Source organism: Triturus cristatus, chromosome 12 (genome assembly GCF_964204655.1).
Source record: "Triturus cristatus chromosome 12, aTriCri1.1, whole genome shotgun sequence".
NCBI classification, from domain to species: Eukaryota; Metazoa; Chordata; class Amphibia; order Caudata; family Salamandridae; genus Triturus; species Triturus cristatus.
In genome coordinates this window covers 659,698,784-659,726,544 of record NC_140595.1, presented here as the reverse complement: position 1 = coordinate 659,726,544, position 27,761 = coordinate 659,698,784, and the positions used below count along the sequence as shown (strand labels likewise).

At 40.9% G+C, this 27,761-nt stretch overlaps 14 non-coding genes across 14 annotated transcripts; 8 read left to right on the top strand and 6 right to left on the bottom strand.

Moving 5' to 3' along the window:
- Positions 1-1,554: 1,554 nt before the first annotated feature.
- Positions 1,555-1,649, top strand: TRNAI-UAU (transfer RNA isoleucine (anticodon UAU)). Its single transcript has 2 exons — positions 1,555-1,592; positions 1,614-1,649. It is a non-coding gene; the product is annotated as a tRNA-Ile (tRNA).
- A 1,835-nt stretch (positions 1,650-3,484) lies between these two features.
- On the bottom strand, positions 3,485-3,566 carry TRNAS-GCU (transfer RNA serine (anticodon GCU)). The gene has a single exon. It is a non-coding gene; the product is annotated as a tRNA-Ser (tRNA).
- A 412-nt stretch (positions 3,567-3,978) lies between these two features.
- On the top strand, positions 3,979-4,073 carry TRNAI-UAU (transfer RNA isoleucine (anticodon UAU)). Its single transcript has 2 exons — positions 3,979-4,016; positions 4,038-4,073. It is a non-coding gene; the product is annotated as a tRNA-Ile (tRNA).
- Positions 4,074-8,317: 4,244 nt separating this feature from the next.
- On the bottom strand, positions 8,318-8,399 carry TRNAS-GCU (transfer RNA serine (anticodon GCU)). Its single transcript has one exon. It is a non-coding gene; the product is annotated as a tRNA-Ser (tRNA).
- A 2,342-nt stretch (positions 8,400-10,741) lies between these two features.
- Positions 10,742-10,823, bottom strand: TRNAS-GCU (transfer RNA serine (anticodon GCU)). Its single transcript has one exon. It is a non-coding gene; the product is annotated as a tRNA-Ser (tRNA).
- A 412-nt stretch (positions 10,824-11,235) lies between these two features.
- Positions 11,236-11,330, top strand: TRNAI-UAU (transfer RNA isoleucine (anticodon UAU)). The gene is made up of 2 exons: positions 11,236-11,273; positions 11,295-11,330. It is a non-coding gene; the product is annotated as a tRNA-Ile (tRNA).
- A 2,315-nt stretch (positions 11,331-13,645) lies between these two features.
- On the top strand, positions 13,646-13,740 carry TRNAI-UAU (transfer RNA isoleucine (anticodon UAU)). Its single transcript has 2 exons — positions 13,646-13,683; positions 13,705-13,740. It is a non-coding gene; the product is annotated as a tRNA-Ile (tRNA).
- Positions 13,741-15,561: 1,821 nt separating this feature from the next.
- TRNAS-GCU (transfer RNA serine (anticodon GCU)) lies at positions 15,562-15,643 on the bottom strand. The gene has a single exon. It is a non-coding gene; the product is annotated as a tRNA-Ser (tRNA).
- Positions 15,644-16,055: 412 nt separating this feature from the next.
- On the top strand, positions 16,056-16,150 carry TRNAI-UAU (transfer RNA isoleucine (anticodon UAU)). Its single transcript has 2 exons — positions 16,056-16,093; positions 16,115-16,150. It is a non-coding gene; the product is annotated as a tRNA-Ile (tRNA).
- Positions 16,151-18,464: 2,314 nt separating this feature from the next.
- TRNAI-UAU (transfer RNA isoleucine (anticodon UAU)) lies at positions 18,465-18,559 on the top strand. The gene is made up of 2 exons: positions 18,465-18,502; positions 18,524-18,559. It is a non-coding gene; the product is annotated as a tRNA-Ile (tRNA).
- Positions 18,560-20,394: 1,835 nt separating this feature from the next.
- On the bottom strand, positions 20,395-20,476 carry TRNAS-GCU (transfer RNA serine (anticodon GCU)). The gene has a single exon. It is a non-coding gene; the product is annotated as a tRNA-Ser (tRNA).
- Positions 20,477-20,888: 412 nt separating this feature from the next.
- Positions 20,889-20,983, top strand: TRNAI-UAU (transfer RNA isoleucine (anticodon UAU)). The gene is made up of 2 exons: positions 20,889-20,926; positions 20,948-20,983. It is a non-coding gene; the product is annotated as a tRNA-Ile (tRNA).
- Positions 20,984-25,707: 4,724 nt separating this feature from the next.
- On the top strand, positions 25,708-25,802 carry TRNAI-UAU (transfer RNA isoleucine (anticodon UAU)). Its single transcript has 2 exons — positions 25,708-25,745; positions 25,767-25,802. It is a non-coding gene; the product is annotated as a tRNA-Ile (tRNA).
- A 1,821-nt stretch (positions 25,803-27,623) lies between these two features.
- On the bottom strand, positions 27,624-27,705 carry TRNAS-GCU (transfer RNA serine (anticodon GCU)). The gene has a single exon. It is a non-coding gene; the product is annotated as a tRNA-Ser (tRNA).
- Between the last annotated feature and the right edge of the window lie 56 nt (positions 27,706-27,761).

Genomic DNA, 27,761 nt, shown 5'->3' with positions numbered 1-27,761 from the left:
CCTCATTTGCCTAAGAGCCGGGGTATCTGGGAAAAAAAGTATTTTATTGGGGAAGACTTTCACATCTCCTTGGTGAAATTTGTAGGGCCTTATAACATCCTTTCTGTGGATGCAGATTCAGTCGGAACAGAGGTCCTAGTCCTCGCTCTGCCTTTCAAAGGAACTGTAAATATGCATGGCTTATTTGCTTTGCCCGGCAGGGTGAGAATGACGTTTGTCAGGCGTTCGTCAGGCGATCGGAAGGGGTGAGGCAATCATTTATAATTCAATGATCTTCATGATATTTTCTTGATAATATGAAAGCAGGAAAGGGAAGCTTGGCAATAAGCAATCCTAAAGCAAGGTGTGACTCCAGGGAAGAATGACTTGAAAACAACATACAGAAAGACTCATGTAAAAAGGCCCTGATGAGGCTTGAACTCATGACCCCTGGTTTACAAGACCAGTGCTCTGCCACTGAGCTACAAGGACAGTCTGCACGCAGGATGTAAATTGCAACATGTATTCTTACTGAGGTATGAATATATCTATGATTTTGAGACTCTATATGGAAACGTAGTTGCATATGAATGTCCACGTGCGCGCACACATTGAAGACCATGCTTAAGGCACTTTTTTTGGAAGTATGAAAAACTACATTTTCATATGAGAAAATAAGAGTTTTCGCATTCAAGACCATACCGATAGCTCTAGTTAGTATGTCTGCAATCAGTGACATATAGAGAACCCACTTATTAGAAGTGATCTGTCTCTGTGGGGCAGACATATGTTAACAGTCATTCATTTGAGAATGCCTAAACTTTAGGAGTAAGAGCTGCTTTCTTATCAATCTATTTATCCAAACTGGTTAATAAGCCAGGAGTGAGTGAAAGGCAATCCTCTGGAAACTCCATGAAAGATCTAATTTCTATTACGCACAAAATACTTCACTTTATTTGACATATTTGTTAAAATGGAACAGTCAGATGATCCCATCTAGCGGATCCTGGCTCTGTCTTGAAAGAGAGTGTAATTATACTACAAGAAATGCTGGCCATCAAAAGAGACTCTGATGGCTTTCCGACGAAGGTGGGATTCGAACCCACGCGTGCAGAGCACAATGGATTAGCAGTCCATCGCCTTAACCACTCAGCCACCTCGTCTGCCCTACAGCCCCATCTGAAACCTTGCTTCACAAAAGGTACTGAAGTGTCAATATACTGTACCTAAAAAAGAAAAAAACAGCTGAGGCAAGATCTCACATTCCACGTCTTCCCCCAATCAGGGACCTACATTTCATTTTTGGGAAATTCTTACTATGTGCTAATTACAAATATTCATAAGATTCCCCGAGACTTTGTCAGAACTGTCAAGATATAATTCTATGGGGTTTTCAATAGACAGAGCATATGTTATAGGACAATTATAGAATCTATTCCGTTTGGACTGTATTTTTAATAGTCATGATAACATGCTAGCATGTGAGTCGATCTTGCACAGTGAATGATGGAGCAGTGTCTGTCATCTACTTGGTCAGCTGTAGATGGCTCACCTGGGGAGATGTGAAAAGAGAGAGCTCCAGTGGTGCAATCGGTTAGCGCGCGGTACTTATACAGCAGTACTTGCACTGAGCCATGCCGAGGTTGTGAGTTCGAGCCTCACCTGGAGCAGCCGTGTTGTTTTTCATAAACCATTTCACAAAAAGTAAAGTTTAAACTCAGAGTATGGACGGCCCTTGCTAGAGAGTCTTTACTTCTTATAGGATCTACGTGTCCTACTCCTCTGGGTGCCAAATATCACATATCCTCCGCGATGCTCAGTTTAAACATTCCATGATGTGCCATCTTGCATTTCATGCAAACACCACATCAGTGCATTTAAAAATACATTTGTAGAATAATAAATATGATGAAAACAGTGTTCTCACATGATAACCATAAACTGAAGAGCTGCAAAAAATGCTGTATCAGCTACTTACAATAAAAGGTGACTCGAAAAAACTAGCAAAAGAAGAGCATCATCATATTAAAGGTTCTATTCACCATCTTGAGTTGCACCATAGCAGCTTATGGTGCTTTTCTGCTCAGAGTGTGCCTCCAATCCCACATTCATTTTTAATTTCTTTGCAGTTTAAAAAACAACAATTACTGCTCGAAGTTCACTTTTCAAAACCATTCAACCTATTAAATGTATTTCTCTAACCTATGAATGTGGTCCATGTTCACTTTTCCTCATCTTCATCTCGATACTCCTTTCCCAGAAACCAGGTTCACTTCTTCATTCAACCCACCCATCCAAAGTCACCAAATCTTTGAAGCAAGTCTGCCTATTCTCCCTTTCTCTCTATGTACAAGATACCTTGTATCATTTGAATGGACAGCAGGAGAGAAGGATATTTATGGTGAGTGGGGGTGGGGTTTTGAGGAGTAACCTCATTTGCCTAAGAGCCGGGGTATCTGGGAAAAAAAGTATTTTATGGGGGAAGACTTTCACATCTCCTTGGTGAAATTTGTAGGGCCTTATAACATCCTTTCTGTGGATGCAGATTCAGTCGGAACAGAGGTCCTAGTCCTCGCTCTGCCTTTCAAAGGAACTGTAAATATGCATGGCTTATTTGGCTTTGCCCGGCAGGGCTTGCCCGCCAGGGTGAGAATGGCGTTTGTCAGGCGTTCGTCAGGCGATCGGAAGGGGTGAGGCAATAATTTATAATTCAATGATCTTCATGATATTTTCTTGATAATATGAAAGCAGGAAAGGGAAGCTTGGCAATAAGCAATCCTAAAGCAAGGTGTGACTCCAGGGAAGAATGACTTGAAAACAACATACAGAAAGACTCATGTAAAAAGGCCCTGATGAGGCTTGAACTCATGACCCCTGGATTACAAGACCAGTGCTCTGCCACTGAGCTACAAGGCCAGTCTGCAAGCAGGATGTAAATTGCAACATGTATTCTTACTGAGGTATGAATATATCTATGATTTTGAGACTCTGTATGGAAACGTAGTTGCATATGAATGTCCACGTGCGCGCACACATTGAAGACCATGCTTAAGGCACTTTTTTTGGAAGTATGAAAAACTACATTTTCATATGAGAAAATAAGAGTTTTCGCATTCAAGACCATACCGATAGCTCTAGTTAGTATGTCTGCAATCAGTGACATATAGAGAACCCACTTATTAGAAGTGATCTGTCTCTGTGGGGCAGACATATGTTAACAGTCATTCATTTGAGAATGCCTAAACTTTAGGAGTAAGAGCTGCTTTCTTATCAATCTATTTATCCAAACTGGTTAATAAGCCAGGAGTGAGTGAAAGGCAATCCTCTGGAAACTCCATGAAAGATCTAATTTCTATTACGCACAAAATACTTCACTTTATTTGACATATTTGTTAAAATGGAACAGTCAGATGATCCCATCTAGCGGATCCTGGCTCTGTCTTGAAAGAGAGTGTAATTATACTACAAGAAATGCTGGCCATCAAAAGAGACTCTGATGGCTTTCCGACGAAGGTGGGATTCGAACCCACGCGTGCAGAGCACAATGGATTAGCAGTCCATCGCCTTAACCACTCGGCCACCTCGTCTGCCCTACAGCCCCATCTGAAACCTTGCTTCACAAAAGGTACTGAAGTGTCAATATACTGTACCTAAAAAAGAAAAAAACAGCTGAGGCAAGATCTCACATTCCACGTCTTCCCCCAATCAGGGACCTACATTTCATTTTTGGGAAATTCTTACTATGTGCTAATTACAAATATTCATAAGATTCCCCGAGACTTTGTCAGAACTGTCAAGATATAATTCTATGGGGTTTTGAATAGACAGAGCATATGTTATAGGACAATTATAGAATCTATTCCGTTTGGACTGTATTTTTAATAGTCATGATAACATGCTAGCATGTGAGTCGATCTTGCACAGTGAATGATGGAGCAGTGTCTGTCATCTACTTGGTCAGCTGTAGATGGCTCACCTGGGGAGATGTGAAAAGAGAGAGCTCCAGTGGTGCAATCGGTTAGCGCGCGGTACTTATACAGCAGTACTTGCACTGAGCCATGCCGAGGTTGTGAGTTCGAGCCTCACCTGGAGCAGCCGTGTTGTTTTTCATAAACCATTTCACAAAAAGTAAAGTTTAAACTCAGAGTATGGACGGCCCTTGCTAGAGAGTCTTTACTTCTTATAGGATCTACGTGTCCTACTCCTCTGGGTGCCAAATATCACATATCCTCCGCGATGCTCAGTTTAAACATTCCATGATGTGCCATCTTGCATTTCATGCAAACACCACATCAGTGCATTTAAAAATACATTTGTAGAATAATATATATGATGAAAACAGTGTTCTCACATGATAACCATAAACTGAAGAGCTGCAAAAAATGCTGTATCAGCTACTTACAATAAAAGGTGACTCGAAAAAACTAGCAAAAGAAGAGCATCATCATATTAAAGGTTCTATTCACCATCTTGAGTTGCACCATAGCAGCTTATGGTGCTTTTCTGCTCAGAGTGTGCCTCCAATCCCACATTCATTTTTAATTTCTTTGCAGTTTAAAAAACAACAATTACTGCTCGAAGTTCACTTTTCAAAACCATTCAACCTATTAAATGTATTTCTCTAACCTATGAATGTGGTCCATGTTCACTTTTCCTCATCTTCATCTCGATACTCCTTTCCCAGAAACCAGGTTCACTTCTTAATTCAACCCACCCATCCAAAGTCACCAAATCTTTGAAGCAAGTCTGCCTATTCTCCCTTTCTCTCTATGTACAAGATACCTTGTATCATTTGAATGGACAGCAGGAGAGAAGGATATTTATGGTGAGTGGGGGTGGGGTTTTGAGGAGTAACCTCATTTGCCTAAGAGCCGGGGTATCTGGGAAAAAAAGTATTTTATGGGGGAAGACTTTCACATCTCCTTGGTGAAATTTGTAGGGCCTTATAACATCCTTTCTGTGGATGCAGATTCAGTCGGAACAGAGGTCCTAGTCCTCGCTCTGCCTTTCAAAGGAACTGTAAATATGCATGGCTTATTTGGCTTTGCCCGGCAGGGCTTGCCCGGCAGGGTGAGAATTGCGTTTGTCAGGCGTTCGTCAGGCGATCGGAAGGGGTGAGGCAATAATTTATAATTCAATGATCTTCATGATATTTTCTTGATAATATGAAAGCAGGAAAGGGAAGCTTGGCAATAAGCAATCCTAAAGCAAGGTGTGACTCCAGGGAAGAATGACTTGAAAACAACATACAGAAAGACTCATGTAAAAAGGCCCTGATGAGGCTTGAACTCATGACCCCTGGTTTACAAGACCAGTGCTCTGCCACTGAGCTACAAGGCCAGTCTGCACGCAAGATGTAAATTGCAACATGTATTCTTACTGAGGTATGAATATATCTATGATTTTGAGACTCTGTATGGAAACGTAGTTGCATATGAATGTCCACGTGCGCGCACACATTGAAGACCATGCTTAAGGCACTTTTTTTGGAAGTATGAAAAACTACATTTTCATATGAGAAAATAAGAGTTTTCGCATTCAAGACCATACCGATAGCTCTAGTTAGTATGTCTGCAATCAGTGACATATAGAGAACCCACTTATTAGAAGTGATCTGTCTCTGTGGGGCAGACATATGTTAACAGTCATTCATTTGAGACGGCCTAAACTTTAGGAGTAAGAGCTGCTTTCTTATCAATCTATTTATCCAAACTGGTTAATAAGCCAGGAGTGAGTGAAAGGCAATCCTCTGGAAACTCCATGAAAGATCTAATTTCTATTACGCACAAAATACTTCACTTTATTTGACATATTTGTTAAAATGGAACAGTCAGATGATCCCATCTAGCGGATCCTGGCTCTGTCTTGAAAGAGAGTGTAATTATACTACAAGAAATGCTGGCCATCAAAAGAGACTCTGATGGCTTTCCGACGAAGGTGGGATTCAAACCCACGCGTGCAGAGCACAATGGATTAGCAGTCCTTCGCCTTAACCACTCGGCCACCTCGTCTGCCCTACAGCCCCATCTGAAACCTTGCTTCACAAAAGGTACTGAAGTGTCAATATACTGTACCAAAAAAGAAAAAAACAGCTGAGGCAAGATCTCACATTCCACGTCTTCCCCCAATCAGGGACCTACATTTCATTTTTGGTAAATTCTTACTATGTGCTAATTACAAATATTCATAAGATTCCCCTAGACTTTGTCAGAACTGTCAAGATATAATTCTATGGGGTTTTGAATTGACAGAGCATATGTTATAGGACAATTATAGAATCTATTCCGTTTGGACTGTATTTTTAATAGTCATGATAACATGCTAGCATGTGAGTCGATCTTGCACAGTGAATGATGGAGCAGTGTCTGTCATCTACTTGGTCAGCTGTAGATGGCTCACCTGGGGAGATGTGAAAAGAGAGAGCTCCAGTGGCGCAATCGGTTAACGCGCGGTACTTATACAGCAGTACTTGCACTGAGCCATGCTGAGGTTGTGAGTTCGAGCCTCACCTGGAGCAGCCGTGTTGTTTTTCATAAACCATTTCACAAAAAGTAAAGTTTAAACTCAGAGTATGGACGGCCCTTGCTATAGAGTCTTTACTTCTTATAGGATCTACGTGTCCTACTCCTCTGGGTGCCAAATATCACATATCCTCCGCGATGCTCAGTTTAAACATTCCATGATGTGCCATCTTGCATTTCATGCAAACACCACATCAGTGCATTTAAAAATACATTTGTAGAATAATAAATATGATGAAAACAGTGTTCTCACATGATAACCATAAACTGAAGAGCTGCAAAAAATGCTGTATCAGCTACTTACAATAAAAGGTGACTCGAAAAAACTAGCAAAAGAAGAGCATCATCATATTAAAGGTTCTATTCACCATCTTGAGTTGCACCATAGCAGCTTATGGTGCTTTTCTGCTCAGAGTGTGCCTCCAATCCCACATTCATTTTTAATTTCTTTGCAGTTTAAAAAACAACAATTACTGCTCGAAGTTCACTTTTCAAAACCATTCAACCTATTAAATGTATTTCTCTAACCTATGAATGTGGTCCATGTTCACTTTTCCTCATCTTCATCTCGATACTCCTTTCCCAGAAACCAGGTTCACTTCTTAATTCAACCCACCCATCCAAAGTCATCAAATCTTTGAAGCAAGTCTGCCTATTCTCCCTTTCTCTCTATGTACAAGATACCTTGTATCATTTGAATGGACAGCAGGAGAGAAGGATATTTATGGTGAGTGGGGGTGGGGTTTTGAGGAGTAACCTCATTTGCCTAAGAGCCGGGGTATCTGGGAAAAAAAGTATTTTATTGGGGAAGACTTTCACATCTCCTTGGTGAAATTTGTAGGGCCTTATAACATCCTTTCTGTGGATGCAGATTCAGTCGGAACAGAGGTCCTAGTCTTCGCTCTGCCTTTCAAAGGAACTGTAAATATGCATGGCTTATTTGGCTTTGCCCGGCAGGGTGAGAATGACGTTTGTCAGGCGTTCGTCAGACGATCGGAAGGGGTGAGGCAATCATTTATAATTCAATGATCTTCATGATATTTTCTTGATAATATGAAAGCAGGAAAGGGAAGCTTGGCAATAAGCAATCCTAAAGCAAGGTGTGACTCCAGGGAAGAATGACTTGAAAACAACATACAGAAAGACTCATGTAAAAAGGCCCTGATGAGGCTTGAACTCATGACCCCTGGTTTACAAGACCAGTGCTCTGCCACTGAGCTACAAGGCCAGTCTGCACGCAGGATGTAAATTGCAACATGTATTCTTACTGAGGTATGAATATATCTATGATTTTGAGACTCTATATGGAAACGTAGTTGCATATGAATGTCCACGTGCGCGCACACATTGAAGACCATGCTTAAGGCACTTTTTTTGGAAGTATGAAAAACTACATTTTCATATGAGAAAATAAGAGTTTTCGCATTCAAGACCATACCGATAGCTCTAGTTAGTATGTCTGCAATCAGTGACATATAGAGAACCCACTTATTAGAAGTGATCTGTCTCTGTGGGGCAGACATATGTTAACAGTCATTCATTTGAGAATGCCTAAACTTTAGGAGTAAGAGCTGCTTTCTTATCAATCTATTTATCCAAACTGGTTAATAAGCCAGGAGTGAGTGAAAGGCAATCCTCTGGAAACTCCATGAAAGATCTAATTTCTATTACGCACAAAATACTTCACTTTATTTGACATATTTGTTAAAATGGAACAGTCAGATGATCCCATCTAGCGGATCCTGGCTCTGTCTTGAAAGAGAGTGTAATTATACTACAAGAAATGCTGGCCATCAAAAGAGACTCTGATGGCTTTCCGACGAAGGTGGGATTCGAACCCACGCGTGCAGAGCACAATGGATTAGCAGTCCATCGCCTTAACCACTCGGCCACCTCGTCTGCCCTACAGCCCCATCTGAAACCTTGCTTCACAAAAGGTACTGAAGTGTCAATATACTGTACCTAAAAAAGAAAAAAACAGCTGAGGCAAGATCTCACATTCCACGTCTTCCCCCAATCAGGGACCTACATTTCATTTTTGGGAAATTCTTACTATGTGCTAATTACAAATATTCATAAGATTCCCCGAGACTTTGTCAGAACTGTCAAGATATAATTCTATGGGGTTTTGAATAGACAGAGCATATGTTATAGGACAATTATAGAATCTATTCCGTTTGGACTGTATTTTTAATAGTCATGATAACATGCTAGCATGTGAGTCGATCTTGCACAGTGAATGATGGAGCAGTGTCTGTCATCTACTTGGTCAGCTGTAGATGGCTCACCTGGGGAGATGTGAAAAGAGAGAGCTCCAGTGGTGCAATCAGTTAGCGCGCGGTACTTATACAGCAGTACTTGCACTGAGCCATGCCGAGGTTGTGAGTTCGAGCCTCACCTGGAGCAGCCGTGTTGTTTTTCATAAACCATTTCACAAAAAGTAAAGTTTAAACTCAGAGTATGGACGGCCCTTGCTAGAGAGTCTTTACTTCTTATAGGATCTACGTGTCCTACTCCTCTGGGTGCCAAATATCACATATCCTCCGCGATGCTCAGTTTAAACATTCCATGATGTGCCATCTTGCATTTCATGCAAACACCACATCAGTGCATTTAAAAATACATTTGTAGAATAATAAATATGATGAAAACAGTGTTCTCACATGATAACCATAAACTGAAGAGCTGCAAAAAATGCTGTATCAGCTACTTACAATAAAAGGTGACTCGAAAAAACTAGCAAAAGAAGAGCATCATCATATTAAAGGTTCTATTCACCATCTTGAGTTGCACCATAGCAGCTTATGGTGCTTTTCTGCTCAGAGTGTGCCTCCAATCCCACATTCATTTTTAATTTCTTTGCAGTTTAAAAAACAACAATTACTGCTCGAAGTTCACTTTTCAAAACCATTCAACCTATTAAATGTATTTCTCTAACCTATGAATGTGGTCCATGTTCACTTTTCCTCATCTTCATCTCGATACTCCTTTCCCAGAAACCAGGTTCACTTCTTCATTCAACCCACCCATCCAAGGTCACCAAATCTTTGAAGCAAGTCTGCCTATTCTCCCTTTCTCTCTATGTACAAGATACCTTGTATCATTTGAATGGACAGCAGGAGAGAAGGATATTTATGGTGAGTGGGGGTGGGGTTTTGAGGAGTAACCTCATTTGCCTAAGAGCCGGGGTATCTGGGAAAAAAAGTATTTTATGGGGGAAGACTTTCACATCTCCTTGGTGAAATTTGTAGGGCCTTATAACATCCTTTCTGTGGATGCAGATTCAGTCGGAACAGAGGTCCTAGTCCTCGCTCTGCCTTTCAAAGGAACTGTAAATATGCATGGCTTATTTGGCTTTGCCCGGCAGGGCTTGCCCGGCAGGGTGAGAATTGCGTTTGTCAGGCGTTCGTCAGGCGATCGGAAGGGGTGAGGCAATAATTTATAATTCAATGATCTTCATGATATTTTCTTGATAATATGAAAGCAGGAAAGGGAAGCTTGGCAATAAGCAATCCTAAAGCAAGGTGTGACTCCAGGGAAGAATGACTTGAAAACAACATACAGAAAGACTCATGTAAAAAGGCCCTGATGAGGCTTGAACTCATGACCCCTGGTTTACAAGACCAGTGCTCTGCCACTGAGCTACAAGGCCAGTCGGCACGCAGGATGTAAATTGCAACATGTATTCTTACTGAGGTATGAATATATCTATGATTTTGAGACTCTGTATGGAAACGTAGTTGCATATGAATGTCCACGTGCGCGCACACATTGAAGACCATGCTTAAGGCACTTTTTTTGGAAGTATGAAAAACTACATTTTCATATGAGAAAATAAGAGTTTTCGCATTCAAGACCATACCGATAGCTCTAGTTAGTATGTCTGCAATCAGTGACATATAGAGAACCCACTTATTAGAAGTGATCTGTCTCTGTGGGGCAGACATATGTTAACAGTCATTCATTTGAGACGGCCTAAACTTTAGGAGTAAGAGCTGCTTTCTTATCAATCTATTTATCCAAACTGGTTAATAAGCCAGGAGTGAGTGAAAGGCAATCCTCTGGAAACTCCATGAAAGATCTAATTTCTATTACGCACAAAATACTTCACTTTATTTGACATATTTGTTAAAATGGAACAGTCAGATGATCTCATCTAGCGGATCCTGGCTCTGTCTTGAAAGAGAGTGTAATTATACTACAAGAAATGCTGGCCATCAAAAGAGACTCTGATGGCTTTCCGACGAAGGTGGGATTCGAACCCACGCGTGCAGAGCACAATGGATTAGCAGTCCATCGCCTTAACCACTCGGCCACCTCGTCTGCCCTACAGCCCCATCTGAAACCTTGCTTCACAAAAGGTACTGAAGTGTCAATATACTGTACCTAAAAAAGAAAAAAACAGCTGAGGCAAGATCTCACATTCCACGTCTTCCCCCAATCAGGGACCTACATTTCATTTTTGGGAAATTCTTACTATGTGCTAATTACAAATATTCATAAGATTCCCCTAGACTTTGTCAGAACTGTCAAGATATAATTCTATGGGGTTTTGAATAGACAGAGCATATGTTATAGGACAATTATAGAATCTATTCCGTTTGGACTGTATTTTTAATAGTCATGATAACATGCTAGCATGTGAGTCGATCTTGCACAGTGAATGATGGAGCAGTGTCTGTCATCTACTTGGTCAGCTGTAGATGGCTCACCTGGGGAGATGTGAAAAGAGAGAGCTCCAGTGGCGCAATCGGTTAGCGCGCAGTACTTATACAGCAGTACTTGCACTGAGCCATGCCGAGGTTGTGAGTTCGAGCCTCACCTGGAGCAGCCGTGTTGTTTTTCATAAACCATTTCACAAAAAGTAAAGTTTAAACTCAGAGTATGGACGGCCCTTGCTAGAGAGTCTTTACTTCTTATAGGATCTACGTGTCCTACTCCTCTGGGTGCCAAATATCACATATCCTCCGCGATGCTCAGTTTAAACATTCCATGATGTGCCATCTTGCATTTCATGCAAACACCACATCAGTGCATTTAAAAATACATTTGTAGAATAATAAATATGATGAAAACAGTGTTCTCACATGATAACCATAAACTGAAGAGCTGCAAAAAATGCTGTATCAGCTACTTACAATAAAAGGTGACTCGAAAAAACTAGCAAAAGAAGAGCATCATCATATTAAAGGTTCTATTCACCATCTTGAGTTGCACCATAGCAGCTTATGGTGCTTTTCTGCTCAGAGTGTGCCTCCAATCCCACATTCATTTTTAATTTCTTTGCAGTTTAAAAAACAACAATTACTGCTCGAAGTTCACTTTTCAAAACCATTCAACCTATTAAATGTATTTCTCTAACCTATGAATGTGGTCCATGTTCACTTTTCCTCATCTTCATCTCGATACTCCTTTCCCAGAAACCAGGTTCACTTCTTCATTCAACCCACCCATCCAAAGTCACCAAATCTTTGAAGCAAGTCTGCCTATTCTCCCTTTCTCTCTATGTACAAGATACCTTGTATCATTTGAATGGACAGCAGGAGAGAAGGATATTTATGGTGAGTGGGGGTGGGGTTTTGAGGAGTAACCTCATTTGCCTAAGAGCCGGGGTATCTGGGAAAAAAAGTATTTTATTGGGGAAGACTTTCACATCTCCTTGGTGAAATTTGTAGGGCCTTATAACATCCTTTCTGTGGATGCAGATTCAGTCGGAACAGAGGTCCTAGTCTTCGCTCTGCCTTTCAAAGGAACTGTAAATATGCATGGCTTATTTGGCTTTGCCCGGCAGGGTGAGAATGACGTTTGTCAGGCGTTCGTCAGACGATCGGAAGGGGTGAGGCAATCATTTATAATTCAATGATCTTCATGATATTTTCTTGATAATATGAAAGCAGGAAAGGGAAGCTTGGCAATAAGCAATCCTAAAGCAAGGTGTGACTCCAGGGAAGAATGACTTGAAAACAACATACAGAAAGACTCATGTAAAAAGGCCCTGATGAGGCTTGAACTCATGACCCCTGGTTTACAAGACCAGTGCTCTGCCACTGAGCTACAAGGCCAGTCTGCACGCAGGATGTAAATTGCAACATGTATTCTTACTGAGGTATGAATATATCTATGATTTTGAGACTCTATATGGAAACGTAGTTGCATATGAATGTCCACGTGCGCGCACACATTGAAGACCATGCTTAAGGCACTTTTTTTGGAAGTATGAAAAACTACATTTTCATATGAGAAAATAAGAGTTTTCGCATTCAAGACCATACCGATAGCTCTAGTTAGTATGTCTGCAATCAGTGACATATAGAGAACCCACTTATTAGAAGTGATCTGTCTCTGTGGGGCAGACATATGTTAACAGTCATTCATTTGAGAATGCCTAAACTTTAGGAGTAAGAGCTGCTTTCTTATCAATCTATTTATCCAAACTGGTTAATAAGCCAGGAGTGAGTGAAAGGCAATCCTCTGGAAACTCCATGAAAGATCTAATTTCTATTACGCACAAAATACTTCACTTTATTTGACATATTTGTTAAAATGGAACAGTCAGATGATCCCATCTAGCGGATCCTGGCTCTGTCTTGAAAGAGAGTGTAATTATACTACAAGAAATGCTGGCCATCAAAAGAGACTCTGATGGCTTTCCGACGAAGGTGGGATTCGAACCCACGCGTGCAGAGGACAATGGATTAGCAGTCCATCGCCTTAACCACTCAGCCACCTCATCTGCCCTACAGTCCCATCTGAAACCTTGCTTCACAAAAGGTACTGAAGTGTCAATATACTGTACCTAAAAAAGAAAAAAACAGCTGAGGCAAGATCTCACATTCCACGTCTTCCCCCAATCAGGGACCTACATTTCATTTTTGGGAAATTCTTACTATGTGCTAATTACAAATATTCATAAGATTCCCCGAGACTTTGTCAGAACTGTCAAGATATAATTCTATGGGGTTTTGAATAGACAGAGCATATGTTATAGGACAATTATAGAATCTATTCCGTTTGGACTGTATTTTTAATAGTCATGATAACATGCTAGCATGTGAGTCGATCTTGCACAGTGAATGATGGAGCAGTGTCTGTCATCTACTTGGTCAGCTGTAGATGGCTCACCTGGGGAGATGTGAAAAGAGAGAGCTCCAGTGGTGCAATCGGTTAGCGCGCGGTACTTATACAGCAGTACTTGCACTGAGCCATGCCGAGGTTGTGAGTTCGAGCCTCACCTGGAGCAGCCGTGTTGTTTTTCATAAACCATTTCACAAAAAGTAAAGTTTAAACTCAGAGTATGGACGGCCCTTGCTAGAGAGTCTTTACTTCTTATAGGATCTACGTGTCCTACTCCTCTGGGTGCCAAATATCACATATCCTCCGCGATGCTCAGTTTAAACATTCCATGATGTGCCATCTTGCATTTCATGCAAACACCACATCAGTGCATTTAAAAATACATTTGTAGAATAATAAATATGATGAAAACAGTGTTCTCACATGATAACCATAAACTGAAGAGCTGCAAAAAATGCTGTATCAGCTACTTACAATAAAAGGTGACTCGAAAAAACTAGCAAAAGAAGAGCATCATCATATTAAAGGTTCTATTCACCATCTTGAGTTGCACCATAGCAGCTTATGGTGCTTTTCTGCTCAGAGTGTGCCTCCAATCCCACATTCATTTTTAATTTCTTTGCAGTTTAAAAAACAACAATTACTGCTCGAAGTTCACTTTTCAAAACCATTCAACCTATTAAATGTATTTCTCTAACCTATGAATGTGGTCCATGTTCACTTTTCCTCATCTTCATCTCGATACTCCTTTCCCAGAAACCAGGTTCACTTCTTCATTCAACCCACCCATCCAAAGTCACCAAATCTTTGAAGCAAGTCTGCCTATTCTCCCTTTCTCTCTATGTACAAGATACCTTGTATCATTTGAATGGACAGCAGGAGAGAAGGATATTTATGGTGAGTGGGGGTGGGGTTTTGAGGAGTAACCTCATTTGCCTAAGAGCCGGGGTATCTGGGAAAAAAAGTATTTTATGGGGGAAGACTTTCACATCTCCTTGGTGAAATTTGTAGGGCCTTATAACATCCTTTCTGTGGATGCAGATTCAGTCGGAACAGAGGTCCTAGTCCTTGCTCTGCCTTTCAAAGGAACTGTAAATATGCATGGCTTATTTGGCTTTGCCCGGCAGGGTGAGAATGGCGTTTGTCAGGCGTTCGTCAGGCGATCGGAAGGGGTGAGGCAATAATTTATAATTCAATGATCTTCATGATATTTTCTTGATAATATGAAAGCAGGAAAGGGAAGCTTGGCAATAAGCAATCCTAAAGCAAGGTGTGACTCCAGGGAAGAATGACTTGAAAACAACATACAGAAAGACTCATGTAAAAAGGCCCTGATGAGGCTTGAACTCATGACCCCTGGTTTACAAGAGCAGTGCTCTGCCACTGAGCTACAAGGCCAGTCTGCACGCAGGATGTAAATTGCAACATGTATTCTTACTGAGGTATGAATATATCTATGATTTTGAGACTCTGTATGGAAACGTAGTTGCATATGAATGTCCACGTGCGCGCACACATTGAAGACCATGCTTAAGGCACTTTTTTTGGAAGTATGAAAAACTACATTTTCATATGAGAAAATAAGAGTTTTCGCATTCAAGACCATACCGATAGCTCTAGTTAGTATGTCTGCAATCAGTGACATATAGAGAACCCACTTATTAGAAGTGATCTGTCTCTGTGGGGCAGACATATGTTAACAGTCATTCATTTGAGACGGCCTAAACTTTAGGAGTAAGAGCTGCTTTCTTATCAATCTATTTATCCAAACTGGTTAATAAGCCAGGAGTGAGTGAAAGGCAATCCTCTGGAAACTCCATGAAAGATCTAATTTCTATTACGCACAAAATACTTCACTTTATTTGACATATTTGTTAAAATGGAACAGTCAGATGATCCCATCTAGCGGATCCTGGCTCTGTCTTGAAAGAGAGTGTAATTATACTACAAGAAATGCTGGCCATCAAAAGAGACTCTGATGGCTTTCCGACGAAGGTGGGATTCGAACCCACGCGTGCAGAGCACAATGGATTAGCAGTCCATCGCCTTAACCACTCGGCCACCTCGTCTGCCCTACAGCCCCATCTGAAACCTTGCTTCACAAAAGGTACTGAAGTGTCAATATACTGTACCTAAAAAAGAAAAAAACAGCTGAGGCAAGATCTCACATTCCACGTCTTCCCCCAATCAGGGACCTACATTTCATTTTTGGGAAATTCTTACTATGTGCTAATTACAAATATTCATAAGATTCCCCTAGACTTTGTCAGAACTGTCAAGATATAATTCTATGGGGTTTTGAATAGACAGAGCATATGTTATAGGACAATTATAGAATCTATTCCGTTTGGACTGTATTTTTAATAGTCATGATAACATGCTAGCATGTGAGTCGATCTTGCACAGTGAATGATGGAGCAGTGTCTGTCATCTACTTGGTCAGCTGTAGATGGCTCACCTGGGGAGATGTGAAAAGAGAGAGCTCCAGTGGCGCAATCGGTTAGCGCGCGGTACTTATACAGCAGTAATTGCACTGAGCCATGCCGAGGTTGTGAGTTCGAGCCTCACCTGGAGCAGCCGTGTTGTTTTTCATAAACCATTTCACAAAAAGTAAAGTTTAAACTCAGAGTATGGACGGCCCTTGCTAGAGAGTCTTTACTTCTTATAGGATCTACGTGTCCTACTCCTCTGGGTGCCAAATATCACATATCCTCCGCGATGCTCAGTTTAAACATTCCATGATGTGCCATCTTGCATTTCATGCAAACACCACATCAGTGCATTTAAAAATACATTTGTAGAATAATAAATATGATGAAAACAGTGTTCTCACATGATAACCATAAACTGAAGAGCTGCAAAAAATGCTGTATCAGCTACTTACAATAAAAGGTGACTCGAAAAAACTAGCAAAAGAAGAGCATCATCATATTAAAGGTTCTATTCACCATCTTGAGTTGCACCATAGCAGCTTATGGTGCTTTTCTGCTCAGAGTGTGCCTCCAATCCCACATTCATTTTTAATTTCTTTGCAGTTTAAAAAACAACAATTACTGCTCGAAGTTCACTTTTCAAAACCATTCAACCTATTAAATGTATTTCTCTAACCTATGAATGTGGTCCATGTTCACTTTTCCTCATCTTCATCTCGATACTCCTTTCCCAGAAACCAGGTTCACTTCTTCATTCAACCCACCCATCCAAAGTCATCAAATCTTTGAAGCAAGTCTGCCTATTCTCCCTTTCTCTCTATGTACAAGATACCTTGTATCATTTGAATGGACAGCAGGAGAGAAGGATATTTATGGTGAGTGGGGGTGGGGTTTTGAGGAGTAACCTCATTTGCCTAAGAGCCGGGGTATCTGGGAAAAAAAGTATTTTATTGGGGAAGACTTTCACATCTCCTTGGTGAAATTTGTAGGGCCTTATAACATCCTTTCTGTGGATGCAGATTCAGTCGGAACAGAGGTCCTAGTCCTCGCTCTGCCTTTCAAAGGAACTGTAAATATGCATGGCTTATTTGCTTTGCCCGGCAGGGTGAGAATGACGTTTGTCAGGCGTTCGTCAGGCGATCGGAAGGGGTGAGGCAATCATTTATAATTCAATGATCTTCATGATATTTTCTTGATAATATGAAAGCAGGAAAGGGAAGCTTGGCAATAAGCAATCCTAAAGCAAGGTGTGACTCCAGGGAAGAATGACTTGAAAACAACATACAGAAAGACTCATGTAAAAAGGCCCTGATGAGGCTTGAACTCATGACCCCTGGTTTACAAGACCAGTGCTCTGCCACTGAGCTACAAGGACAGTCTGCACGCAGGATGTAAATTGCAACATGTATTCTTACTGAGGTATGAATATATCTATGATTTTGAGACTCTATATGGAAACGTAGTTGCATATGAATGTCCACGTGCGCGCACACATTGAAGACCATGCTTAAGGCACTTTTTTTGGAAGTATGAAAAACTACATTTTCATATGAGAAAATAAGAGTTTTCGCATTCAAGACCATACCGATAGCTCTAGTTAGTATGTCTGCAATCAGTGACATATAGAGAACCCACTTATTAGAAGTGATCTGTCTCTGTGGGGCAGACATATGTTAACAGTCATTCATTTGAGAATGCCTAAACTTTAGGAGTAAGAGCTGCTTTCTTATCAATCTATTTATCCAAACTGGTTAATAAGCCAGGAGTGAGTGAAAGGCAATCCTCTGGAAACTCCATGAAAGATCTAATTTCTATTACGCACAAAATACTTCACTTTATTTGACATATTTGTTAAAATGGAACAGTCAGATGATCCCATCTAGCGGATCCTGGCTCTGTCTTGAAAGAGAGTGTAATTATACTACAAGAAATGCTGGCCATCAAAAGAGACTCTGATGGCTTTCCGACGAAGGTGGGATTCGAACCCACGCGTGCAGAGCACAATGGATTAGCAGTCCATCGCCTTAACCACTCAGCCACCTCGTCTGCCCTACAGCCCCATCTGAAACCTTGCTTCACAAAAGGTACTGAAGTGTCAATATACTGTACCTAAAAAAGAAAAAAACAGCTGAGGCAAGATCTCACATTCCACGTCTTCCCCCAATCAGGGACCTACATTTCATTTTTGGGAAATTCTTACTATGTGCTAATTACAAATATTCATAAGATTCCCCGAGACTTTGTCAGAACTGTCAAGATATAATTCTATGGGGTTTTCAATAGACAGAGCATATGTTATAGGACAATTATAGAATCTATTCCGTTTGGACTGTATTTTTAATAGTCATGATAACATGCTAGCATGTGAGTCGATCTTGCACAGTGAATGATGGAGCAGTGTCTGTCATCTACTTGGTCAGCTGTAGATGGCTCACCTGGGGAGATGTGAAAAGAGAGAGCTCCAGTGGTGCAATCGGTTAGCGCGCGGTACTTATACAGCAGTACTTGCACTGAGCCATGCCGAGGTTGTGAGTTCGAGCCTCACCTGGAGCAGCCGTGTTGTTTTTCATAAACCATTTCACAAAAAGTAAAGTTTAAACTCAGAGTATGGACGGCCCTTGCTAGAGAGTCTTTACTTCTTATAGGATCTACGTGTCCTACTCCTCTGGGTGCCAAATATCACATATCCTCCGCGATGCTCAGTTTAAACATTCCATGATGTGCCATCTTGCATTTCATGCAAACACCACATCAGTGCATTTAAAAATACATTTGTAGAATAATAAATATGATGAAAACAGTGTTCTCACATGATAACCATAAACTGAAGAGCTGCAAAAAATGCTGTATCAGCTACTTACAATAAAAGGTGACTCGAAAAAACTAGCAAAAGAAGAGCATCATCATATTAAAGGTTCTATTCACCATCTTGAGTTGCACCATAGCAGCTTATGGTGCTTTTCTGCTCAGAGTGTGCCTCCAATCCCACATTCATTTTTAATTTCTTTGCAGTTTAAAAAACAACAATTACTGCTCGAAGTTCACTTTTCAAAACCATTCAACCTATTAAATGTATTTCTCTAACCTATGAATGTGGTCCATGTTCACTTTTCCTCATCTTCATCTCGATACTCCTTTCCCAGAAACCAGGTTCACTTCTTCATTCAACCCACCCATCCAAAGTCACCAAATCTTTGAAGCAAGTCTGCCTATTCTCCCTTTCTCTCTATGTACAAGATACCTTGTATCATTTGAATGGACAGCAGGAGAGAAGGATATTTATGGTGAGTGGGGGTGGGGTTTTGAGGAGTAACCTCATTTGCCTAAGAGCCGGGGTATCTGGGAAAAAAAGTATTTTATGGGGGAAGACTTTCACATCTCCTTGGTGAAATTTGTAGGGCCTTATAACATCCTTTCTGTGGATGCAGATTCAGTCGGAACAGAGGTCCTAGTCCTCGCTCTGCCTTTCAAAGGAACTGTAAATATGCATGGCTTATTTGGCTTTGCCCGGCAGGGCTTGCCCGCCAGGGTGAGAATGGCGTTTGTCAGGCGTTCGTCAGGCGATCGGAAGGGGTGAGGCAATAATTTATAATTCAATGATCTTCATGATATTTTCTTGATAATATGAAAGCAGGAAAGGGAAGCTTGGCAATAAGCAATCCTAAAGCAAGGTGTGACTCCAGGGAAGAATGACTTGAAAACAACATACAGAAAGACTCATGTAAAAAGGCCCTGATGAGGCTTGAACTCATGACCCCTGGATTACAAGACCAGTGCTCTGCCACTGAGCTACAAGGCCAGTCTGCAAGCAGGATGTAAATTGCAACATGTATTCTTACTGAGGTATGAATATATCTATGATTTTGAGACTCTGTATGGAAACGTAGTTGCATATGAATGTCCACGTGCGCGCACACATTGAAGACCATGCTTAAGGCACTTTTTTTGGAAGTATGAAAAACTACATTTTCATATGAGAAAATAAGAGTTTTCGCATTCAAGACCATACCGATAGCTCTAGTTAGTATGTCTGCAATCAGTGACATATAGAGAACCCACTTATTAGAAGTGATCTGTCTCTGTGGGGCAGACATATGTTAACAGTCATTCATTTGAGAATGCCTAAACTTTAGGAGTAAGAGCTGCTTTCTTATCAATCTATTTATCCAAACTGGTTAATAAGCCAGGAGTGAGTGAAAGGCAATCCTCTGGAAACTCCATGAAAGATCTAATTTCTATTACGCACAAAATACTTCACTTTATTTGACATATTTGTTAAAATGGAACAGTCAGATGATCCCATCTAGCGGATCCTGGCTCTGTCTTGAAAGAGAGTGTAATTATACTACAAGAAATGCTGGCCATCAAAAGAGACTCTGATGGCTTTCCGACGAAGGTGGGATTCGAACCCACGCGTGCAGAGCACAATGGATTAGCAGTCCATCGCCTTAACCACTCGGCCACCTCGTCTGCCCTACAGCCCCATCTGAAACCTTGCTTCACAAAAGGTACTGAAGTGTCAATATACTGTACCTAAAAAAGAAAAAAACAGCTGAGGCAAGATCTCACATTCCACGTCTTCCCCCAATCAGGGACCTACATTTCATTTTTGGGAAATTCTTACTATGTGCTAATTACAAATATTCATAAGATTCCCCGAGACTTTGTCAGAACTGTCAAGATATAATTCTATGGGGTTTTGAATAGACAGAGCATATGTTATAGGACAATTATAGAATCTATTCCGTTTGGACTGTATTTTTAATAGTCATGATAACATGCTAGCATGTGAGTCGATCTTGCACAGTGAATGATGGAGCAGTGTCTGTCATCTACTTGGTCAGCTGTAGATGGCTCACCTGGGGAGATGTGAAAAGAGAGAGCTCCAGTGGTGCAATCGGTTAGCGCGCGGTACTTATACAGCAGTACTTGCACTGAGCCATGCCGAGGTTGTGAGTTCGAGCCTCACCTGGAGCAGCCGTGTTGTTTTTCATAAACCATTTCACAAAAAGTAAAGTTTAAACTCAGAGTATGGACGGCCCTTGCTAGAGAGTCTTTACTTCTTATAGGATCTACGTGTCCTACTCCTCTGGGTGCCAAATATCACATATCCTCCGCGATGCTCAGTTTAAACATTCCATGATGTGCCATCTTGCATTTCATGCAAACACCACATCAGTGCATTTAAAAATACATTTGTAGAATAATAAATATGATGAAAACAGTGTTCTCACATGATAACCATAAACTGAAGAGCTGCAAAAAATGCTGTATCAGCTACTTACAATAAAAGGTGACTCGAAAAAACTAGCAAAAGAAGAGCATCATCATATTAAAGGTTCTATTCACCATCTTGAGTTGCACCATAGCAGCTTATGGTGCTTTTCTGCTCAGAGTGTGCCTCCAATCCCACATTCATTTTTAATTTCTTTGCAGTTTAAAAAACAACAATTACTGCTCGAAGTTCACTTTTCAAAACCATTCAACCTATTAAATGTATTTCTCTAACCTATGAATGTGGTCCATGTTCACTTTTCCTCATCTTCATCTCGATACTCCTTTCCCAGAAACCAGGTTCACTTCTTAATTCAACCCACCCATCCAAAGTCACCAAATCTTTGAAGCAAGTCTGCCTATTCTCCCTTTCTCTCTATGTACAAGATACCTTGTATCATTTGAATGGACAGCAGGAGAGAAGGATATTTATGGTGAGTGGGGGTGGGGTTTTGAGGAGTAACCTCATTTGCCTAAGAGCCGGGGTATCTGGGAAAAAAAGTATTTTATGGGGGAAGACTTTCACATCTCCTTGGTGAAATTTGTAGGGCCTTATAACATCCTTTCTGTGGATGCAGATTCAGTCGGAACAGAGGTCCTAGTCCTCGCTCTGCCTTTCAAAGGAACTGTAAATATGCATGGCTTATTTGGCTTTGCCCGGCAGGGTGAGAATTGCGTTTGTCAGGCGTTCGTCAGGCGATCGGAAGGGGTGAGGCAATAATTTATAATTCAATGATCTTCATGATATTTTCTTGATAATATGAAAGCAGGAAAGGGAAGCTTGGCAATAAGCAATCCTAAAGCAAGGTGTGACTCCAGGGAAGAATGACTTGAAAACAACATACAGAAAGACTCATGTAAAAAGGCCCTGATGAGGCTTGAACTCATGACCCCTGGTTTACAAGACCAGTGCTCTGCCACTGAGCTACAAGGCCAGTCTGCACGCAAGATGTAAATTGCAACATGTATTCTTACTGAGGTATGAATATATCTATGATTTTGAGACTCTGTATGGAAACGTAGTTGCATATGAATGTCCACGTGCGCGCACACATTGAAGACCATGCTTAAGGCACTTTTTTTGGAAGTATGAAAAACTACATTTTCATATGAGAAAATAAGAGTTTTCGCATTCAAGACCATACCGATAGCTCTAGTTAGTATGTCTGCAATCAGTGACATATAGAGAACCCACTTATTAGAAGTGATCTGTCTCTGTGGGGCAGACATATGTTAACAGTCATTCATTTGAGACGGCCTAAACTTTAGGAGTAAGAGCTGCTTTCTTATCAATCTATTTATCCAAACTGGTTAATAAGCCAGGAGTGAGTGAAAGGCAATCCTCTGGAAACTCCATGAAAGATCTAATTTCTATTACGCACAAAATACTTCACTTTATTTGACATATTTGTTAAAATGGAACAGTCAGATGATCCCATCTAGCGGATCCTGGCTCTGTCTTGAAAGAGAGTGTAATTATACTACAAGAAATGCTGGCCATCAAAAGAGACTCTGATGGCTTTCCGACGAAGGTGGGATTCAAACCCACGCGTGCAGAGCACAATGGATTAGCAGTCCTTCGCCTTAACCACTCGGCCACCTCGTCTGCCCTACAGCCCCATCTGAAACCTTGCTTCACAAAAGGTACTGAAGTGTCAATATACTGTACCAAAAAAGAAAAAAACAGCTGAGGCAAGATCTCACATTCCACGTCTTCCCCCAATCAGGGACCTACATTTCATTTTTGGTAAATTCTTACTATGTGCTAATTACAAATATTCATAAGATTCCCCTAGACTTTGTCAGAACTGTCAAGATATAATTCTATGGGGTTTTGAATTGACAGAGCATATGTTATAGGACAATTATAGAATCTATTCCGTTTGGACTGTATTTTTAATAGTCATGATAACATGCTAGCATGTGAGTCGATCTTGCACAGTGAATGATGGAGCAGTGTCTGTCATCTACTTGGTCAGCTGTAGATGGCTCACCTGGGGAGATGTGAAAAGAGAGAGCTCCAGTGGCGCAATCGGTTAACGCGCGGTACTTATACAGCAGTACTTGCACTGAGCCATGCTGAGGTTGTGAGTTCGAGCCTCACCTGGAGCAGCCGTGTTGTTTTTCATAAACCATTTCACAAAAAGTAAAGTTTAAACTCAGAGTATGGACGGCCCTTGCTATAGAGTCTTTACTTCTTATAGGATCTACGTGTCCTACTCCTCTGGGTGCCAAATATCACATATCCTCCGCGATGCTCAGTTTAAACATTCCATGATGTGCCATCTTGCATTTCATGCAAACACCACATCAGTGCATTTAAAAATACATTTGTAGAATAATAAATATGATGAAAACAGTGTTCTCACATGATAACCATAAACTGAAGAGCTGCAAAAAATGCTGTATCAGCTACTTACAATAAAAGGTGACTCGAAAAAACTAGCAAAAGAAGAGCATCATCATATTAAAGGTTCTATTCACCATCTTGAGTTGCACCATAGCAGCTTATGGTGCTTTTCTGCTCAGAGTGTGCCTCCAATCCCACATTCATTTTTAATTTCTTTGCAGTTTAAAAAACAACAATTACTGCTCGAAGTTCACTTTTCAAAACCATTCAACCTATTAAATGTATTTCTCTAACCTATGAATGTGGTCCATGTTCACTTTTCCTCATCTTCATCTCGATACTCCTTTCCCAGAAACCAGGTTCACTTCTTAATTCAACCCACCCATCCAAAGTCATCAAATCTTTGAAGCAAGTCTGCCTATTCTCCCTTTCTCTCTATGTACAAGATACCTTGTATCATTTGAATGGACAGCAGGAGAGAAGGATATTTATGGTGAGTGGGGGTGGGGTTTTGAGGAGTAACCTCATTTGCCTAAGAGCCGGGGTATCTGGGAAAAAAAGTATTTTATTGGGGAAGACTTTCACATCTCCTTGGTGAAATTTGTAGGGCCTTATAACATCCTTTCTGTGGATGCAGATTCAGTCGGAACAGAGGTCCTAGTCTTCGCTCTGCCTTTCAAAGGAACTGTAAATATGCATGGCTTATTTGGCTTTGCCCGGCAGGGTGAGAATGACGTTTGTCAGGCGTTCGTCAGACGATCGGAAGGGGTGAGGCAATCATTTATAATTCAATGATCTTCATGATATTTTCTTGATAATATGAAAGCAGGAAAGGGAAGCTTGGCAATAAGCAATCCTAAAGCAAGGTGTGACTCCAGGGAAGAATGACTTGAAAACAACATACAGAAAGACTCATGTAAAAAGGCCCTGATGAGGCTTGAACTCATGACCCCTGGTTTACAAGACCAGTGCTCTGCCACTGAGCTACAAGGCCAGTCTGCACGCAGGATGTAAATTGCAACATGTATTCTTACTGAGGTATGAATATATCTATGATTTTGAGACTCTATATGGAAACGTAGTTGCATATGAATGTCCACGTGCGCGCACACATTGAAGACCATGCTTAAGGCACTTTTTTTGGAAGTATGAAAAACTACATTTTCATATGAGAAAATAAGAGTTTTCGCATTCAAGACCATACCGATAGCTCTAGTTAGTATGTCTGCAATCAGTGACATATAGAGAACCCACTTATTAGAAGTGATCTGTCTCTGTGGGGCAGACATATGTTAACAGTCATTCATTTGAGAATGCCTAAACTTTAGGAGTAAGAGCTGCTTTCTTATCAATCTATTTATCCAAACTGGTTAATAAGCCAGGAGTGAGTGAAAGGCAATCCTCTGGAAACTCCATGAAAGATCTAATTTCTATTACGCACAAAATACTTCACTTTATTTGACATATTTGTTAAAATGGAACAGTCAGATGATCCCATCTAGCGGATCCTGGCTCTGTCTTGAAAGAGAGTGTAATTATACTACAAGAAATGCTGGCCATCAAAAGAGACTCTGATGGCTTTCCGACGAAGGTGGGATTCGAACCCACGCGTGCAGAGGACAATGGATTAGCAGTCCATCGCCTTAACCACTCAGCCACCTCATCTGCCCTACAGCCCCATCTGAAACCTTGCTTCACAAAAGGTACTGAAGTGTCAATATACTGTACCTAAAAAAGAAAAAAACAGCTGAGGCAAGATCTCACATTCCACGTCTTCCCCCAATCAGGGACCTACATTTCATTTTTGGGAAATTCTTACTATGTGCTAATTACAAATATTCATAAGATTCCCCGAGACTTTGTCAGAACTGTCAAGATATAATTCTATGGGGTTTTGAATAGACAGAGCATATGTTATAGGACAATTATAGAATCTATTCCGTTTGGACTGTATTTTTAATAGTCATGATAACATGCTAGCATGTGAGTCGATCTTGCACAGTGAATGATGGAGCAGTGTCTGTCATCTACTTGGTCAGCTGTAGATGGCTCACCTGGGGAGATGTGAAAAGAGAGAGCTCCAGTGGTGCAATCGGTTAGCGCGCGGTACTTATACAGCAGTACTTGCACTGAGCCATGCCGAGGTTGTGAGTTCGAGCCTCACCTGGAGCAGCCGTGTTGTTTTTCATAAACCATTTCACAAAAAGTAAAGTTTAAACTCAGAGTATGGACGGCCCTTGCTAGAGAGTCTTTACTTCTTATAGGATCTACGTGTCCTACTCCTCTGGGTGCCAAATATCACATATCCTCCGCGATGCTCAGTTTAAACATTCCATGATGTGCCATCTTGCATTTCATGCAAACACCACATCAGTGCATTTAAAAATACATTTGTAGAATAATAAATATGATGAAAACAGTGTTCTCACATGATAACCATAAACTGAAGAGCTGCAAAAAATGCTGTATCAGCTACTTACAATAAAAGGTGACTCGAAAAAACTAGCAAAAGAAGAGCATCATCATATTAAAGGTTCTATTCACCATCTTGAGTTGCACCATAGCAGCTTATGGTGCTTTTCTGCTCAGAGTGTGCCTCCAATCCCACATTCATTTTTAATTTCTTTGCAGTTTAAAAAACAACAATTACTGCTCGAAGTTCACTTTTCAAAACCATTCAACCTATTAAATGTATTTCTCTAACCTATGAATGTGGTCCATGTTCACTTTTCCTCATCTTCATCTCGATACTCCTTTCCCAGAAACCAGGTTCACTTCTTCATTCAACCCACCCATCCAAAGTCACCAAATCTTTGAAGCAAGTCTGCCTATTCTCCCTTTCTCTCTATGTACAAGATACCTTGTATCATTTGAATGGACAGCAGGAGAGAAGGATATTTATGGTGAGTGGGGGTGGGGTTTTGAGGAGTAACCTCATTTGCCTAAGAGCCGGGGTATCTGGGAAAAAAAGTATTTTATGGGGGAAGACTTTCACATCTCCTTGGTGAAATTTGTAGGGCCTTATAACATCCTTTCTGTGGATGCAGATTCAGTCGGAACAGAGGTCCTAGTCCTTGCTCTGCCTTTCAAAGGAACTGTAAATATGCATGGCTTATTTGGCTTTGCCCGGCAGGGTGAGAATGGCGTTTGTCAGGCGTTCGTCAGGCGATCGGAAGGGGTGAGGCAATAATTTATAATTCAATGATCTTCATGATATTTTCTTGATAATATGAAAGCAGGAAAGGGAAGCTTGGCAATAAGCAATCCTAAAGCAAGGTGTGACTCCAGGGAAGAATGACTTGAAAACAACATACAGAAAGACTCATGTAAAAAGGCCCTGATGAGGCTTGAACTCATGACCCCTGGTTTACAAGACCAGTGCTCTGCCACTGAGCTACAAGGCCAGTCTGCACGCAGGATGTAAATTGCAACATGTATTCTTACTGAGGTATGAATATATCTATGATTTTGAGACTCTGTATGGAAACGTAGTTGCATATGAATGTCCACGTGCGCGCACACATTGAAGACCATGCTTAAGGCACTTTTTTTGGAAGTATGAAAAACTACATTTTCATATGAGAAAATAAGAGTTTTCGCATTCAAGACCATACCGATAGCTCTAGTTAGTATGTCTGCAATCAGTGACATATAGAGAACCCACTTATTAGAAGTGATCTGTCTCTGTGGGGCAGACATATGTTAACAGTCATTCATTTGAGACGGCCTAAACTTTAGGAGTAAGAGCTGCTTTCTTATCAATCTATTTATCCAAACTGGTTAATAAGCCAGGAGTGAGTGAAAGGCAATCCTCTGGAAACTCCATGAAAGATCTAATTTCTATTACGCACAAAATACTTCACTTTATTTGACATATTTGTTAAAATGGAACAGTCAGATGATCCCATCTAGCGGATCCTGGCTCTGTCTTGAAAGAGAGTGTAATTATACTACAAGAAATGCTGGCCATCAAAAGAGACTCTGATGGCTTTCCGACGAAGGTGGGATTCGAACCCACGCGTGCAGAGCACAATGGATTAGCAGTCCATCGCCTTAACCACTCGGCCACCTCGTCTGCCCTACAGCCCCATCTGAAACCTTGCTTCACAAAAGGTACTGAAGTGTCAATAT